Source organism: Podarcis melisellensis (assembly GCF_964234715.1).
Source record: "Podarcis melisellensis genome assembly, chromosome: 8".
Classification (NCBI taxonomy): domain Eukaryota; kingdom Metazoa; phylum Chordata; class Lepidosauria; order Squamata; family Lacertidae; genus Podarcis; species Podarcis melisellensis.
The window spans coordinates 42,585,392-42,602,556 of record NC_138540.1 but is presented as its reverse complement, the minus strand read 5'-3'; the positions used below and the strand labels follow the sequence as shown (position 1 = coordinate 42,602,556).

General features: G+C 45.9%; 1 protein-coding gene across 4 annotated transcripts in view; it reads left to right on the top strand.

Annotated features, from left to right (window-relative positions):
* The window catches only part of ZNF469 (zinc finger protein 469), a 270,776-nt gene that overhangs the window by 8,576 nt on the left and 245,035 nt on the right, over positions 1-17,165 (top strand). The window contains exon 1 of one of the 4 annotated variants that reach the window (XM_081920132.1): positions 10,117-10,135. The exons of the other annotated variants lie outside the window; for them this stretch is intronic. The gene's annotated coding sequence lies outside the window, so the exon portion shown is untranslated. Of the gene's footprint in view, positions 1-10,116; positions 10,136-17,165 lie in introns of those variants that run through there. 4 annotated transcript variants of the gene reach the window in all.

Sequence of the window (17,165 nt, the reverse complement as noted above, 5' to 3'; positions counted from 1 at the left end):
GTGACAGCCCTTTAGATATTTGAAGATGCCTATTATATCTCCTCTCAGTCTCGTCTTATCCAGACTGAACATACCCAACTCCCTCAACCGTTCCTCATAGGGCTTGGTTTCCAGACCCTTTGTCATCTTGATTGCCCTTCTCTGTATGTGTTCCAGCTTGTCAATATCCTTCTTAAATTGTGCTGGCCAGAACTCCAGGTGTGGTCTGACCAAGGCAGAATTGAGTGGGACTATTTCTTCTCTTGATCTGGACACTAGACTTCTGTTAATGCAGTCTAGAATAGCATTAGGGGTCGTCCCCCGGCACGCTGCATCACACGGTTGGTTCAGGTTAAGCTTGTGGTCTACCAGACCCTTAGATCCTTTTCACATGTACCACTGGCAAGCCAGGTGCCCCCATCTTATATTGGTGCAGTTGGTTCTTCCTGCTTAAGTGTAGAACCTGACAATGAAATGGTTGAATCTGTAAATCCTGATTTTGCAGTTTTCTGATTCTTTCAAGTCTGATTGAGCCATTGAATATGCAAGCGTCTTGGAAACCAACATGAGTTTACGGGTTGTTTTCCCACAATAATGTACACTTGGCATGTAAAAGCTGAAAACTAATAAAAGGGGGAGGGCACAGGGCCATAATCCCCAGGAAATGTCTCCCGCTGAAGCCTTGTTTGGTGGGAACTCTGCAGGAGCAATTTGCTGGCTAGCCTTGCACCTTCAAGAGCCTGCAAAATTCCCACCACCCATGACTGGTGTGTGGCCATTGCAATTCTAGCTTAGGTATCTGAAGTGAGACATAAATCTGAATGTGTTTGAGCGTGGTGCTGTCTTCAGGATGCGCTATTTGCAAAGCTGAGTTCATTTTCTTAGCTGAGTTTCTGTTGCGGACACCCATTAGTCATGAAGCAGGTGATGGATGAGTTTGTTTATGGGCTTTTAAGTTTTCACACAATTGCGCCAGGACCTTCCAAAGGGACTTGAGAGATGGCTACAGGATTTTAAATGGGAATGACATCTAAATGCACTAAATGTTAATCAGAGACAGCTGCGAGTGGCTCCAAGGAGGCCTCCCCCTTCCCCCTTCAGATTAGAAAGCGTTAATAGCAGTTTAATGTTGCTGCAGCAGCCATGGCAGCCAGTCCTTTGCCTTGCCATCTTGGCCAGCCTTTCCTGATCTGATAACATGCCGCTTGGAGAGAGCTTTGAGCAAAGGGCAGGGCCTCCTTGTGAACCCCCAGCTCAGGGGCTGCATCCAGATGTGAGTCAGCATCTGTCCTGAGGGTGGGTTTGGGCTGGGTGTGCAAGAGCCTCTCAGTCTTGTCAAGAAAAGGACTTCAACCCAAACATGACAAGCTGGGCGCGAGAAGCAGTGTCTTGGCGCTGGGTGTGTTTGCTTGCAGAGCAATCTGGGTCTTGACAACAACGGCTGGCAAGGAAACAGGCACTCCCCCACCCCACCACCAGCTTTTGACATCAGCCTCCCTCTGTGCTCTTCCAAACCTGAGAGCAGAAAAGGTTTTATTTGCTCTCCTTTCCAAGCCTTCCCCGGGGCCCTTTCTGACTGCCCGTGCTCTGCACGCAAGATCCCCACCTGCTGCTCTTGCTGCTGCTGCCTGGAATGGAGTGGCCTGAGAGGAGACAGATGGCTGCGGTTACCTCTCTCCACCCTTTCCCGAAGAGGAAGCCGAATGCTCCAAATGAATGCATGGGAATGAATAGGAAGAGGCAGAACCACCTGCTTGATGGGTCCCTTTTGCAAAAAAGGAATCTCCTTTCCCAGAGCAAGGAGTTGCTTGGGGATCTGATGGGGGAAGCAAATTCACATGGCCTCGGTGCAGATGATGTGAAATTTTCACATCTTTCGTGGGGGATTCAGCTGGCTTGTGGTGGGGTTTGTGTTAGCATACAAAGCCCGGCGTCCCTTGTGTGAGCCTCCCTCCAGAGGAAAGACAAACATGGAAGGCTTGTGCTGCTCTTCCTAAGAATTTTGCATTAAAATAGTGAGCTAAATCATAAGAGTGTAAGAGTCAGTGCTAGATTTAAGGCAGTGTAGGTGGTTCGAATCCCTGCGGCGGGGTGCGCTCCCGCTGCTCAGTCCCAGCGCCTGCCAACCTAGCAGTTCGAAAGCACCTCCGGGCGCAAGTAGATAAATAGGGACCGCTTACTAGCGGGAAGGTAAACGGCGTTTCCGTGTGCGGCTCTGGCTCGCCAGATGCAGCTTTGTCACACTGGCCATGTGACCCGGAAGTGTCTCCGGACAGCGCTGGCCCCTGGCCTCTTAAGTGAGATGGGCGCACAACCCCAGAGTCTGTCAAGACTGGCCCGTACGGGCAGGGGTACCTTTACCTTTACCTTTTAGGTGGTTCCCCTGCACAGGGTGGAGAATCATAATCATGATAAACAACTTATATTTATATGGGGGGAATTGTCCTTGCTCAGGGCACCATATTACCAAAAGTCCTCCCCAGAAGAGTCTTGAAGCCAAAGGGGGCTCATCTACAGGTAGTCCAGCATCCAGTGGCCAGCCTAATACCCTAATGGGAAGCCTACAAGCAGGACCTGCCATCAGCCTGATTACCCAGCCATTGTCTGCTGTGGTCAGCAGGGGATTTCTGAGGACCCAGGGAGAGAGGCATCTTTTCCAGCCAGGTTACCTGAGAGTCTTTAACTGGAGGTGCCAGGGATTGGATCTAGGAGCCATGGTGTCTGCCACTGAGTTGTGGCTGCTTCCCATGCTCAGGTGAGACCCATACGGACAGCTTGTGGATATTCTAATCGTTTCAGAAGATGGTTGCATCTGAACCTATTGTCCAGGGCATGGTGTACCTACCATCAAAATCTGCAGTTCTCTTGATCCAAATGCTGCTTTTCCTTCTGGCTTATACTGGGCAGCTTGCCTGTTGTTCAGCCTCCTCCTTTCTGTAGACTCGCGGCCTTGAGAACAGTTGTGCAGAAAGGCCGAGAGGGAAAAGGTTACTGTGAAGGTAGGGGGAGTACAAAAGAGGAGGGATGGGGGAAGAAATTCATTTTGGTTTGCATTTAAAGGTGAACGTACCTAATTTGCACTTTCTGAAACAATGCACAAACTGAAACGCAACCATCTATCAGAATTCACAACTTCTCCGAATTTTGCAACACATTTCTCCATCCAAATGCATATGCTAGAGTAGGGGTAGGCAACCTAAGGCCCAGGGGCCGGATGCGGTACAATTGCCTTCTCAATTCGGCCCGCGGACGGTCCAGGAAGCAGCGTGTTTTTACATGAGTAGAATGTGTCCTTTTATTTAAAATGCATCTCTGGGTTATTTGTGGGGCCTGCCTGGTGTTTTTACATGAGTAGAATGTGTGCTTTTATTTAAAATGCATCTGTGGGATATTTGTGGGGCATAAGAATTTGTTCATTCCCCCCCCAAAAAAAATAGTCCGGCCCACCACATGGTCTGAGGGACGGTGGACTGGCCCATGGCTGAAAAAGGTTGCTGACCCCTGTGCTAGAGTAATGTGTGCATCAAAATGTATGTATCGTTGAAAATAACATTCAAAAACTGCATTATATAAGGGGAAGTTGCTTTGCAAAAATGTCTGTGCTAGGCAAAACGGCATGCAAAAATGTGTTTATTAAGAGAACTTGGCACTAAAATACTGCTGAATTTTTATGAGGGCTTTTTTTTAAGATCTGCAAACTGATGTGGAAATGTGGACAACTAAACTTTAGAGTGGAAGTGTAGGAAATGGGGATAAGTTAAATTTGAAAATAATTGCCCATCCCTACTGAAGTGGAATCTTGGTGTTCAAAACACAGGCCTCTGCATTGCCCCCACCCTCTTGCCCTCCTCCTGGCTGGCGAGAGCAAGACACATCAGATCAGGGGGGAGAAAGAGCAAAGCTGCTTAACCATGCACAATTTATTCAGTGGGCTGGACCTGAATCTCCTTGGGGCCAAAGCAGGACATGCTTGGAGCCCCTCCCCTCCCCAGCATTGCAGGCAGGTTCCTCCAGAGAGCCCTGGCTTCTATTAACCCTTCTGTTTCCTTGGTTTGGCCCTTTCCCCATCCCAACAGCAGGTGACCATGTGTTTGGCATCAGGCAGCTGCCCAGCCCTCACATGTTTGCCTCTTGGCGGTGGCGGCTCCTCCTGCCATCTGGAACGGCCTCCGCCTTTATCTCTCTTCAAATCTCGGTCGAAAACATGTCTGTTCTTCTTTGCCTGAGATGCCTAATGTGTCTCTCCTCCTGCTACTATTTATGACTTAGCTCCATCCCTTTTCGCTCTCACTTAATGAAGCTGAGGGCTGCACAGCTTCATTTCTTTGGGCAGCGGGGGAAGCAGTAAACTTTTGCTCTGTGCTTCATTGGCTTGCAAAAGGGGTGCTTTGGTGCCAAGCTACCAGGTGCAACGTACACATTTTAAAATTAAAATTTCCCCAAATCCCGCATCTTACATGGTAGAAGCAGTCTGTACAGGTGTTGTTTAGTTTAAACTGTGCAAACAGAGCAGGAGACTCTTCAGCATTGAAAGGACCACAAGAGGAAGCATCTTAAATGTTGTTTTATGCAGTATGCACAAAAGGATTTGTGACTCTAAATGTTGACACATTGTGTGTGTGTGTGTGCGCACACGCGTGCACGCGTGCACACCCACCCACCCACCCACCCACAGCAAATATTTGAGCCTGCAACAATTGTGTTCTCCATCCAGGCCAGGCATACACTTGTTTTACTGGTGTGTTGTAATTTGCTGATTTCATTCTCTCCATATGCTGCTGCTGCTGCTGCTGGCCAAACCTTCACTCACACAAGCAACCCAAAAACTTCTTTTCCTCTTCTGAAATCTCCATTGGAAGCCAAAACAAAGGAACTGGAAACATTCACTTTCTAGAAGTCTTGGGTATTAATCCCACTGCTATTGCCCTGGTGTTGTTTGCACATTAGGAAAGCTTATTTACGTAAGCGCACTGAGCCTTTGAAGCCCCCCGGGGCTATGCTGTGTAAGAAAGAGGGGGCAGACAAGTGTGCTAAACTGCAGGAGTGTGTGGTGTTAAACGATGGAACTCACTCCCACATGAGGCATTGATGGCGACCAACTTAGACGGCTTTAAAAGAGGATTAAACAAATTCATGGGGGAAAGGGCTATCAACTGGCTGTGCTCTGCCTCATCAGTCAGAAACTGTAATGTTTCTGAATACCAATTGCTGGAAACTACAGGAGGAGAGAGTGCTCTACTGCTCAGATCCTGCTTGAGGGTTCCCCAGAGGCATCTGGTTGGCCACTGTGGGCCCTTGGCCTGATCCAGCAGGTTCTTCTTATGCTCTTACTGAATGTGTTCCGTCTTTTGCTTTTATTTTTTTATTATTATTTTTGCCTTGAAGAAGTATCCCCGAAGTCTCTGAGAGAAAGTCATACACTTTCCTGTTATTTTTGTTCCCTCTGTCTCCTTTGGCCAACTTCATGTGTTGGGTCTGGAGACCTGATCACCAGACATGACCAGCCACCAATAGCTTGAGATGATCTCCCTCCTAAGGTTTGCAAACCGAAAAGAGCAAAATACTAGCTCCTCTGCTGACCTACAAGTTCCCTCCGGCTTGTCTCTATGTGACAGAAAGAGGGTTTTAAGGTTGTGGTAGAAACCGGCAAGCAGACTTGGGCTTCCCCTGAAAAGCACTGCTGGCCCTGAAGAGTTAAAGCTAAATGCCAGCAGAGCATCATTGGTTGTCATGGCGGGGCTCTTCAAGCCTTTGGTCAAAGGGTAGGAATGCCAGCAACCCACTTTCCCGAAAATAACCCTGACACCTTGAGGAAAGGGGCCAAGGTGACAGCCACAGCCCAGCTAACCTATTTGGCCCTTGGGGTTGGGGGCAGGGAGATATGAATCCAGTCACCAGGCCAGATCCAGTCCCCCCAACCCTAACATAGTAGTTGGAGGTGAGGCTCATACAAATTGTTAAGTGTGTTAATGTTGATTATTGAGCTGAGATGTTGTGTCTAGGAGGGGAAACACAGTGCAATCAAGTCAAGCTTAGGGGATGGAAACAAAGCACATAAAAACATGCTATTTCCATTGGCTTTTGTGTCATTGGAAGCCTCTGGTCTTGTTTTGGAACTGGCTCAGCTTGCTGGTTAAAAGCTGGATTTTGTGGCCAGCAGGACACCCCTCAGTTAGGTTGAGTGTCGGGAACTTTTGACCCTCCAGAACCTCTGAAATGCAACTCCCATCATCCCTGGCCATTGGGATTTTTGGTTCAGTAACATCTGGAGGGCCAAAGGTTCCCCACACCTAGACTACACTGGGTAAGAAGTGAGCAAGGAATGAGCTGCTGGTACCTTGGAGAGGCAGAATGGCCAGATTGTGGCCAGATATGAGCAGAGTAAAAGTAAGGTCCATTTTGAATTCCCCAGCCTGTGATTAGCACCCCCAGAGTTAATATGAAAAGCTTGTCTAAAGTTCAGTGAAGCAAGAAGACTGTTCTCTCCCCGCCCTTCATTACTTCATTATCTTGTTCGTTTGGGCTGATTTCTGTTGAAAGAGTTATTTAGAGTTTGAACCTGTTATTAATGAATGTTTATACTTTGATTCCATTCCCAGTATGGTTCAAAGGTTGATATGATCCCTAAATTTGAGTTTTCTCTATTATCTCATTGTACAGGCTGAAGTTCAGACTCTCAACCTGGGAATCAAAATAATTACTTTTAAAAAACACCCATGTACACTTGAGGGTACACTGGTTACTGAGAAATGGTAGCTGTGTAATCTTACATATCTATCTTTGGGGGTGGTTGTTGCTCTTTATTCTACTTGGCTGTGCCATCTTTGCTTCTCTCTCCACCTTCACAAGCCTTGGACCCTCTAAAGTTTGTTTTTCTAGCGCCTAATCTGTTAGCGGCATGAAGGGAATAAGCCCATTTGTTTCTCCTGATTGACCAGCGAAATCTGACTGTGTGCCCTCTGGGGGATGAGCGGTTGACAATGAACGATCTGCTTAATTTCTTGTGCATTTCATTAGCCGCCTGTTAAGTGGCTCATTGACTGTTGAGTAATGTTAAGTGGCAGGCTCAAAGGCTCAGGGGCAAGCATATCAACAAGGGGCGGCAGCTGAATGCAAGAATGGTTTGGAGTAAGGCAGTGGATAGCCAGCCTTGCATCTCAAGTGCCCTAAAAGTGGCACAGGCAGTGGGAGTTTGCTGCACACCTGCGTATCAGCAGGAGGCACTGATTAGCCAGTGGGGAAACAGGATGCTGGAATAGGGTGAACCCACCTTCTTCTGGTCCAGTGAGGCTCTTCTACTTAGGCTCCCCTTGCTTCTACCTAGTACTGCTGTCTCCCCTGTTTGGGAACTGCCACCACTTGCCCAGGTTCACAGGAGTTTGAGACTGAGGCATGTGAGCCTTATAAATCATTTGGAATACTGTGTGCACTTCTGGTCGCCTCACCTCAAAAAGGATAATGTAGAGCTGGAAAATGTTCAGAAAAGGGCAATCTAAATGACCAAGGGGATGGAGTGACTCCCCTACAAGGAAAGCTTGCAGTGTTTGGGATTTTTTAGTTTTGTGAAAAGTTAAGTAAGAAACGACCTGATAAAAGTTCATAAAAATTATTCATAGCGTGGAGAAAGTGGACAGAGGAAAGTTTTTCTCCCTATGTCATAACACTGGAACTCATGGATAGCCAATGCAGCATAATGCTGGAGGACTCATGATAGGCAAAAGGAAATACTTCATGCGGTGTATAGCTAAACTATGGAACTCACTGCCACAGGAGGCAGTGGTGGCCACCAACCTAAATGGCTTTAAAGGGGGATGGGGCAAATTCATGGAGGAGAGGCCTATTGACAGCAACGAGTGAGAAGGGTTGTAGCCAAAACAAGGTGAGGCCTCCCCCTTTTCTCTTTCTGCCACCTCTCTCTCTCTCTCTCTCTCTCTCTCTCTCTCTCTCTCTCTCTCTCTCTCTCTCTCTCTCTCTCTCTGCTACCTGTGGGTGACTAGGCTGAGGGCCACAGGTTACTCACTCCTGGGTAAGACTGGCAGGTACTTTGCCCTGGGTGTAAACATGGCAGCATGTTCTGCTCCTTTGCCTGTGATTCAAGAGACCTGAGGGTTGGGCTCATCTGAGGTCCTTGGGCTGCTGAGCCCCAGAGTTCTGGCCACAGCTTTCCCCTTTGCTCTGGCTTTGGATCTGGCCTTTGCCGTCTCCGTCCTTCTCCCAGACTGCCGAACAGATGCTCAGCAGGCCCTCTGCCGATTTGCCTACTCCATGTGCAATGTGACCTCTGTTAAACAAATAGCCGCAGTAATCGCCTCCAGATCTTCCGCTCACTTTGATCAGCTTAAGTATCGGTTTATCTTATGATATAAATATGTAAAATATCCCACTTGTTTTTCCTTGCTGGATGCAAATAAATCATTGCCTCAATTTATATACACCAGTGGGGGAGTGCAGAAGGGCGGGTGGGTGGGGCGGTCGGAGAGGGCCCATAACTCATGAGAGGTGGAGACTTGAAGGTCAATACTTCATGAATGTTGATGGGTCCCTTTCCAGCACGTCTGCACTCAGCGTTATTTAACGGTGCTACTCTCCATCATGGGCTCTGACTGCAGCAGCAATTGCAAAAGGCGTGTCACCAAGAGGCTTCTGCTGGGTTCACTTTGACTTTTTGCATTGAGTTTGCTCGCAGCGTTGCTGTGATGGATTGCAGCACCTTGGTGAGTCGCCGCAATGCCTGGCTGGATGGCAGACTTGGCCCCAGCACGGGCCCATCCTGAAACAATTCTCTCTGTTAACTCTTTCCAGAGGGGCAGCTGTGTGAGACTCTTGTAGGGAGTCTGGTGGCATCAGAAAGATACAATGTCAGGGTGCCTGTGTTATCACCAGCAACTGTTTTGTGGATGACTACTGTTTACATTATTATCACTTTGCTTTCTGCATTGCATTTTGCTCTGACCTCACCGTTTGCAATGCCCTTCCAACCATTTATACTCAGCGTAATACTTTTGCATCTGCTAATATGAACTGTGGTCCACCCATGTTTCATATTTAAGGTACTACAAAACCTCTTTTTTGCTTATCTTTTTCGATGTGAGTGTGAGCCTGTTCCACCATTGAAAAGGAGCAACAACCTTCCTTTGTTGTTAAATATGGCTGACAAAAACAAACTGATGCCATTTTTTTTTGGGGGGGGAAGACTTTTAGTACTGTAAATTTTTCCATTATTTGCACTAGAAATGTTAGGGTCAATAGAAATCCAGCGTGTGTGTCCATGCCTGCCTGTACTGGTGGGGCATCTTATGATACTTTGCACATGCCCAGATGCATCTTCTTCTTTGGAATTACTTCTCTTGTTCCGAGGCTGAAACTTAAGCATTCAAAATAAATTGTAAGATGGAGCCCAGGCTCAAGAGAAGCCCTGACCAGTTCCTGTTGCCTCTGTGAGTAGCAAAGGAGCTGTGCAGACTGGCCCAGATGCAAAGGAAGATGCTAGGCTGCCTGTTTCTTTAATAGTGGCACAGAAAAGGGGATTTTTGCACATGCCTCTGGTCTCACTCTGATTTCAGCCTCACCACCCCAATTCCATTTTTGTCACAGACACCCAGAGGCTCTCCCTTGCAGTGGCTCAGCTGATGGCAGTCCGTTGTTTCATATAACAACCATGTCCCTTAAATGTATGGTGTGTGTGTGCAGCCAAGGCTTCTCCAGAATAATCCCAGGAACCATAGTTTGTCAAGGTGGTTGGGAATTGTAACACAGTGAGGCGTAAATGGCAGTTCCAATGATTCATTTTTTGGGGGGTGGGAGGTGGGGAAGAAGTCTTGTGCTATTAAATATACGGTGATCTGAGCTTAATGACTGCTGCAACAAGAGTTCCCTTTAGATTTCCCTGTACCAATGAAATTGATCTCGGGGAACAGACACCATTCCAATATTGGCCAGCCAGTGAGATCTGTTGCCAAAAACACCACTTTCTCCATACCTCCGTTGTTTTGCCTCTGAGTTTGGCAGCTAGGGGGACCCAGGGACATCTCTCAGGGGCCCAGGCTTGGCCCCCTGATGCACCAGTTGCTGACAGAGCGGTGATGGCTGTGTTTTCAAAAACCGAACAAGGAGAGAAACGGCGACTCCCCTGAAAGGAGTTGGATATTGAAAACAGGTGGGGGCTTGATTATATGATCATTTCCCCATGTTTATTTTAACAGGGGATTGCCGATGATTTGTGGCCTAACAGTTTATAATAATTATCGCAATGTTTTGACAGTTTGAATTGCACACTCTCCTGTCAGTAAAATAATACAATATAAAAGTGGGAAGTAAAACACAGCAAAGATAACAGACTCCGTTTTTGTGAGTGTTATTGCAAATGCGCTTAATTACTGCCCAAATAAGGGGGGAGGGATCCAAAATATGTAGAAATCCACATATTTTGTCTTCCAGTTGTAAAGCCTGGGTTTGTTCAATACTTTCTTTCAGAATGCTAATTTGGCCACCCCCACCCCCCAGCATCCTCTTAGAAGAGTCAGTTTCTTGCATTATTTTTTCTGGTTCCTTTGAAAATCTTGGAAGGAACCTGCACCCCTTGGTAACAGCCATCATAATAATAATAATAATAATAAATTTTATTTATATCCCGCCCTCCCCAGCCGAAGACATGAAATTGTCTTTTGGGAATTCCCGCTTGCACTATTTGACCAGTTATGTTTGACAAGCTCATGAAAACCTTTCATTGGGGGAAAACCAGATTCTGTGCCTTTGCTTCAAGTCATCTGTATTTATTTTATGAATTATATGAAGGCCAGGGAAAATTGCAGATGCAAATGTTTGGATACTTTCTGGGAATAGTTGCTAGAATGATGATGGAGGCTTGCGTTTACAGCAACTTCTGATGCTCTTAGTTTGATATTGTTGATACAATTGCTCTGCTGGACAGGAAACCTCAAGGACCTCTGGCTGGGGATTTTTTTGGGCCCCCAAACCTGAGAACCAATGTTTTTTAATCTGGAAATTCCAAAGATTGGATGCAATGCATGTGTTCTAAATACTGATATGAGCTCCCCTGGGCAGCACAGGTGGGCTTGGGGAGTGTGTTCTGACATGCACGTGTATTTGGAACTGAGTAGATTGTGGCATAAACTGAACTTTCTGTGAATAAGTTTTATATCCATAAATCTCTCTTTGTGTATGTATGTACCCACCCACCAATCTGCCCTTTAATCCATTTGCATCCATTTATCCACCCATCTATCCATCATACAGCACTTAGGACAAGTTTGTTCTGGATCCTGGTAGCATGCAGTGAATCACAGAAATCATACATTGGTTACACTGACCAACAAACCAAAGATCAATTCTTCATGGCAAAATGTTTGGGCTTCTGCAAGTGCTTTGATGTACAGGATCTGCTTTTATATACATGTGTTCGCAATTTATTTATAGAATTTCTATAGCACTCCTCATCATTAGGTATCCTGGGGCAGATCACAACAAAATAAAAGCTACCTAATGATAAAAGTACAATTAAAATATTTCGGCAGAAATGTATCCACTTGTCACATCTCTTCCAAATATTCAAAACCAAAACAAAACAGAGATCCACATTTTGGGTACCACAGGTAGAATTGGGGTGAGGAAGAGTGCCTCTGTTCTGAACTGAGCAAAATTCAAGCAGAAATCCAACCCCCTAGGAACATGCTTTGGGTCCATCACTTAAATATTAATAATGCTTAATCCATATTTTATTGGCGTAACTGTAGCTTTGTGATGTCCTATGGAGTGAGCTCAGGAGTGATCCCAAGATAAGATATCCTGCATAAAAGGGCATGGGAAGATTAATGAAACACGTTTGCCCTGGTGAGTGAGATATCGCAGGCAGTGTCAACAATATTTATATTGTGTTTTAAATATTCTTCTTATTCCAAATAGTATTTTGCTATCTCTCGGTGCTCAAGGACAGATGGAAAAGCTGATGAGAGCAATGTCAAAAAATTGAAATCTTCCCTGGCTTAATTTTATTCTTTGATCAGAAAGATTCATTCCCCCATTGCGTGGTTTTGTGTCTCTTGTTGCCTAGTCTTTGCCTCTTGCAAAAGTACGGTCAGTTTCGCAAATGAGGCCTTTGTTCTTTCCAGGATTCTTAAGATATTGGAAGCGGGAGTGGCCATCACTTATATCTCTTTTAAAGAACCATGAGCTGCCATAGCAGCTGCTTGCAAAATTGCTTTTCTAAGAGGCCGCCATTCTCTACAGTCGCTTGCCTACATCTGCCCCCTACCCCTGCCGGCACTACTATTATTTGCACTGGACAAATGGGCGGGGGGCAGAGCACCCTAAGTAGTGGCTTCAGTGCAGCATTGTGAACGATATGGAAATGATAATCCTCATCCATTTGTAAGAAACACTGAGGTGATATATACACAAAAAGTTAAGGTAGCCTTAACTAGCCGAGATCAAAATCCCGAACCCCATGTTACAAAATAACCAGCAAACATTTGAGTTCTCCAGAATTCTTCATCTGGCTAGATTATAAACTGAGCTAGGAAGATGTTCAAGAGTTCTGGAGAGCTTGAAGCTTGCACACAATTTTGTGATATTTCATAGAATTGTAGTTTGCAAGTTGAAATAGGGCAGCATAGCATGATGGGAATTGTGGCCTGCAGTGAACTCTGCTGAAAATGGTGTCAAGTCAGTTTCACCATTTATTTATTTTTGGTGTGGAGGTGTCCATGTACATCTGAAGGATTCTTCAAAAGATTTTCATAGGGTTGCATTAAATGAACAAGCAAAACTCGGGCAAAAATTATTCTGCAACTTGTTAGACTGATTTGTTCACTTTCAGCTATGAAGGGGGATTAAAAAGCAATTAGTTGCAATTTATTTAATTGCCATTTAATTAAGCCACCTTTAATTGGGCTCTCATTTAATTAACCTAAATTGCACAATGCAACACTGTGCTTCCGGTAAGATACCTGCTAATTGCATTGGCCCGGGTAGGATAAAACTCAAAACATTCCTGGCAATTAAAAACAGTGCTCATCTATGATTTGTAGCTTCTATTAAGCCAGCACTGGGCCTCTTTTCCTCCCTCCCCCCCCCCCGCTCTCCCTCTCTCTTCTCCCTACCCCCAAGATGTAAACAGTGGCAGGAAACATCTCAGCTGACACATGGGCATTCACTTGCTTTCTTTCCAAAGATCAGCTTGCACAGCCTGAAAGCTGAAATGAAATACTCTGCAGCAATACTGGCGGATTGACCTTTTCCTGCTTCTCTGGATATTATGTTTTATACCCCTTTAACACCCACACCTCCTCTCTGGCTCCTTAGCAGTGGCTTGACAGATCCTTGCATTGGTGCAAGCCAAGCCTGGAGAGCATTGTTTTTTTAAATAAAATAAAATTGTGCTTTCCATCTCCCCATCTGCTCTCCCCATCACCCTTGACGGCCAGCCTGCCTTGTGGCGTTTGGATGTCTCCATATATGCCGAAAAGCGCAAAGCAGACAGCACACAGGTAGCAGGTTTTATGGGACCCCCTCCTCCCTGCTGGAGAAGTGTTTTGTCCCAGTTCTCAGAAAATATACATTTCATTGCTATTTAAATCACAGAGGATGGTGAGTGAGTCTTCACAGTGAGTGCTCTTGGCTGGATATGAAGACCATAGACACGGCACTGAGCCAGTGCCTCCCTCCCCAAAGCAGGCTTGCTGCTCGTCCTGCCTGTTTTCTGAATCTGGTAAAATGAGGTTGTCAGGTCACCTGCAAGGTTTAGCAGACGGGTGCATAGAGGCACACAATGAAACATAAGGATTTCCTTCAGACCAGACTTTGGAGTTTGACTCCGTGGGTAGTGGGGACGAGGGTGGGCTCCAGCTAGATGGCTTTCTGAGATAGGAATGGGCCTTGCTGCTGCACCACATCTCTGGGTGCATAGGGGAAAGAGCGTTGTCTTCTCACCCACTTACCCTGCAACTGTTTTCCTGACTGCAGACCCTTTTCATTGGTCCATAAATGAATGGACCATCCTGTTGTAAGCACAGAGGCAAATATATTGGACTCCACACTTTAGGAAAGCTACTTTAGGAATGGGTCACAGTGGCATGATTCAGTAATTACTCCCTAAAACAGGACCATTGGAAGCGGTCTTCTACTGAGTCAGACACTTGGTCCCACTAGCTGATTATTGTTGACACTGACTGGCAGCAGCTCTCTAGGGTTTCATGCAAGTGTCTCTCAGAGCCCCACCTGGAGATGCCGGGGATTGAACCTGGGACCTTCTGCATGCCAGCCATGTGCTCTACTCCTGAGCCACAGCCTTTCCCTATCCTGTTGTTGATACAGCTGTTTTAAGTGACTGCTTTATTTGGCACTTCTGTAACCTCCCGGAACGTTCTGCTCTGGATGGTGGGTTAGGACGGGCAGCCACAGTATGTTGAGCTTGTTGCCTTTTCACATGGAAAGTTCTAGTTCCTTCCAGCTTCCTCCTTATCTTTTAGGCAACGGAAGCCAATCTCTTATTGTGACCAGGCCGCCAGTCCTCCCTGCTTCCTTTCCCACAAGCGCGAGCCCAGACCTATGCCAAGAAACAGAATATTGTTGCCCAGCTCTTTCCTCTGCCAGGGCTTTGTCCCTCAAGTTGCTCGTCCAAGAATGTCCTCCGATTTCCCAGTGGACAAATTGGCTTGGCTGCTTTGGCTGTGAATGCCTTTTGGATTTGCCAAAGGTTTGGCTTGGAGTGCCTGTTTCAGCCTTGATGTGCCATTAAGCTCACTTGGCCCGCGGGCTGCCATTTCAAACAGCAGGAGGCGTGGAGGTTCTGGAGTCCTTGCTGGGTAATTTTGCCTCTACAGGATGTCTTCTTGTAGACATCCAAGATGCGGAGGTGGAACTGCAAGCCAGCAATCCTCGCCGTAACTCTTTTGTGTTTGAGCAGAGGGTGGAAAAGGAGAGCTTCATTGCATAAGTGCATCTAAACAAAAACAGGTGATGAGTATTAATAAATATAAATCTTTTATTCTTTGGTATGTTATTACATAATCGGTCGTGTGTCAGAGCAGGAGCCAAAAATAAAGAGCTCCAAATAACACTTAAATATGGAGATATTCTGCTGTCCAGAGTTAATGTAAACACAAGGGTCTGGAGTAAACCCACTGAAATAAATGGACTTAAGACTAGTTGCCTCCATGAAATTCAGTGGGTTTATTCTGAACAAACCAGTGGGATGGATCCTAGTAGAATCATAGAACAGTAGAGTTGGAAGGGTCCTTGAGGGTCATCTATTCCAACCCCCTGCAATGCAGAAATATGCAGCTGCTCCATACGGTGATTGAACCTGCAACCTTGCCATTATCAGCACCATGCTCTAACCAACTGAGCTATCATTCTTAGCGATACACGGATTTCACTGGGCCTATTTTAAACATACCAAGGCCCCATTTGCACTACACATTTAAAGCAGTATGATTGCAATTTAACAGTCATGTCTTCTCCCAAAGTTCCTGGGAACTATAGTTTGTTAAGGTGCTGGGAGTTGTCAAGAGACCCCGTATTCCGTTCCCAGAGCTACAGTTCCCAGAGTTCCCTAGGAAGGGAGATTGATCGTTAAACCACGCTGGGAAATGCAGCTTAGGGGGGATGTGGGGTCTCCTAACAACTCTCAGTGCTCCTAATGAACTCCAGTTCCAGGATTCTTTGGGAGAAGCCATGCCAGTTAATTTGCAAGTGTTTAAAGTGGCATGATACTGTTTTTAATGTATAGTGCAGACAGGGCCTGAGGCTGGATTCCATGCATCACATCCAATCCCCTCATTCCACAACTTGCCTAATGAGAAGGGCAGCTACCCAAATGCCTTGGACAGTGATCACGACTGGTCTGTAGACCAGGGTAGGGGACCTACAGCCCCCCAGATGCTGTTGGCTCCTAAGACCCCCTGTCATCATGGCCAATAGTTATATAACACTGCCTCATGGGAAGTGATTTATAAATGAAATGATAAGAATAAGAATGATGAGGATGTCCCTATCAGTGAGCAGGGCCTTCTTGGGCACACACTGGCACCAGCATCGGATGGGAATGCTCCTGCTCTCGCCTTTTTTCTTGTAGTGGCGTCTTCACAGTTGTACTCCCTGGGTGGTGCACTTTGCATCCCTCTCCCCGCTGTTGTTTCTTCTTCTTCTTCTTCTTCTTCTTCTTCTTCTTCTTCTTCTTCTTCTTCTTCTTCTTCTTCACACACTGCATTCCTTGAGTTTGTGGTCTGTGTATTCAAAGAGTTGAGATCTTGTACCTGGCAGCAGCTCTGTGTGCTCAAAAGTGCTAATTTTTATGGCCGCTGATTTACGGCCCTATGAAATTGGTTTTTCGTCTTGGAAAAATAATGCATATGTGGTGTGGATCCCGGGCTTAGCGCCGCTCGCTTTCCATCACCCGCTCCAGCATTCCAAAACACCCGCTCTGGAGGGGTGTCATCACAGCTGCTTCCTTCACAACTGTCTGAAAAAAAAGAAGAAACACCCCCCAAAACATTGTGCTGGGAAAGCAAGACTTTTCACAGATTCCAATTCTTTTGTTTCATCTCCGAAGGCAGAATCGTTATTCTCAATACGCTGTGAGTGAACTTGCTGTTAGGAGCTGCACTCCGCATGTGTGTTTTAAATATATATTTTTAATATCGCAATTTTAATAGTACAAAAAAATCCCCTCCTCATCTTGTAGAGGGATACAAGGAGAGTCTAAAGTAAAACAAAAACCCACCAAAACCATTAATCTTGTCAGTACATCCCATCAGAAAGTATAACAATTAAAGACCACCATGTTCATAGCAGCCAGAAAGCTTTGTTTGCTACTGGAATATGTCTCAGTTTCATTTTTGGTTGCACAAATCTCAAAAGATTACCAATATGCTAATTAGACTCTTCATATTTTGTTCCTTTAGCCAAACGTAGGTTATTTGTTAATTCCTCCATCAAAGCAACTCATCACGTCATCTTATACCAATTAGCTATTTTAGTGCCATTTAGGTCCTTCCAATATTGAGCAACAAACTAGCTGGGCAGCTGCAAGAATATAACCAAGTAGAGGTTTGAAATGGCAAACCCTGTTGTTGCTCTGAAAAATGCTTAATCTGGAGATTACAGTAGTTGCTGTCCAGTCATTTTAGTAATTTTTGCAAAGACCACAGTCCAAAACACCCAACACT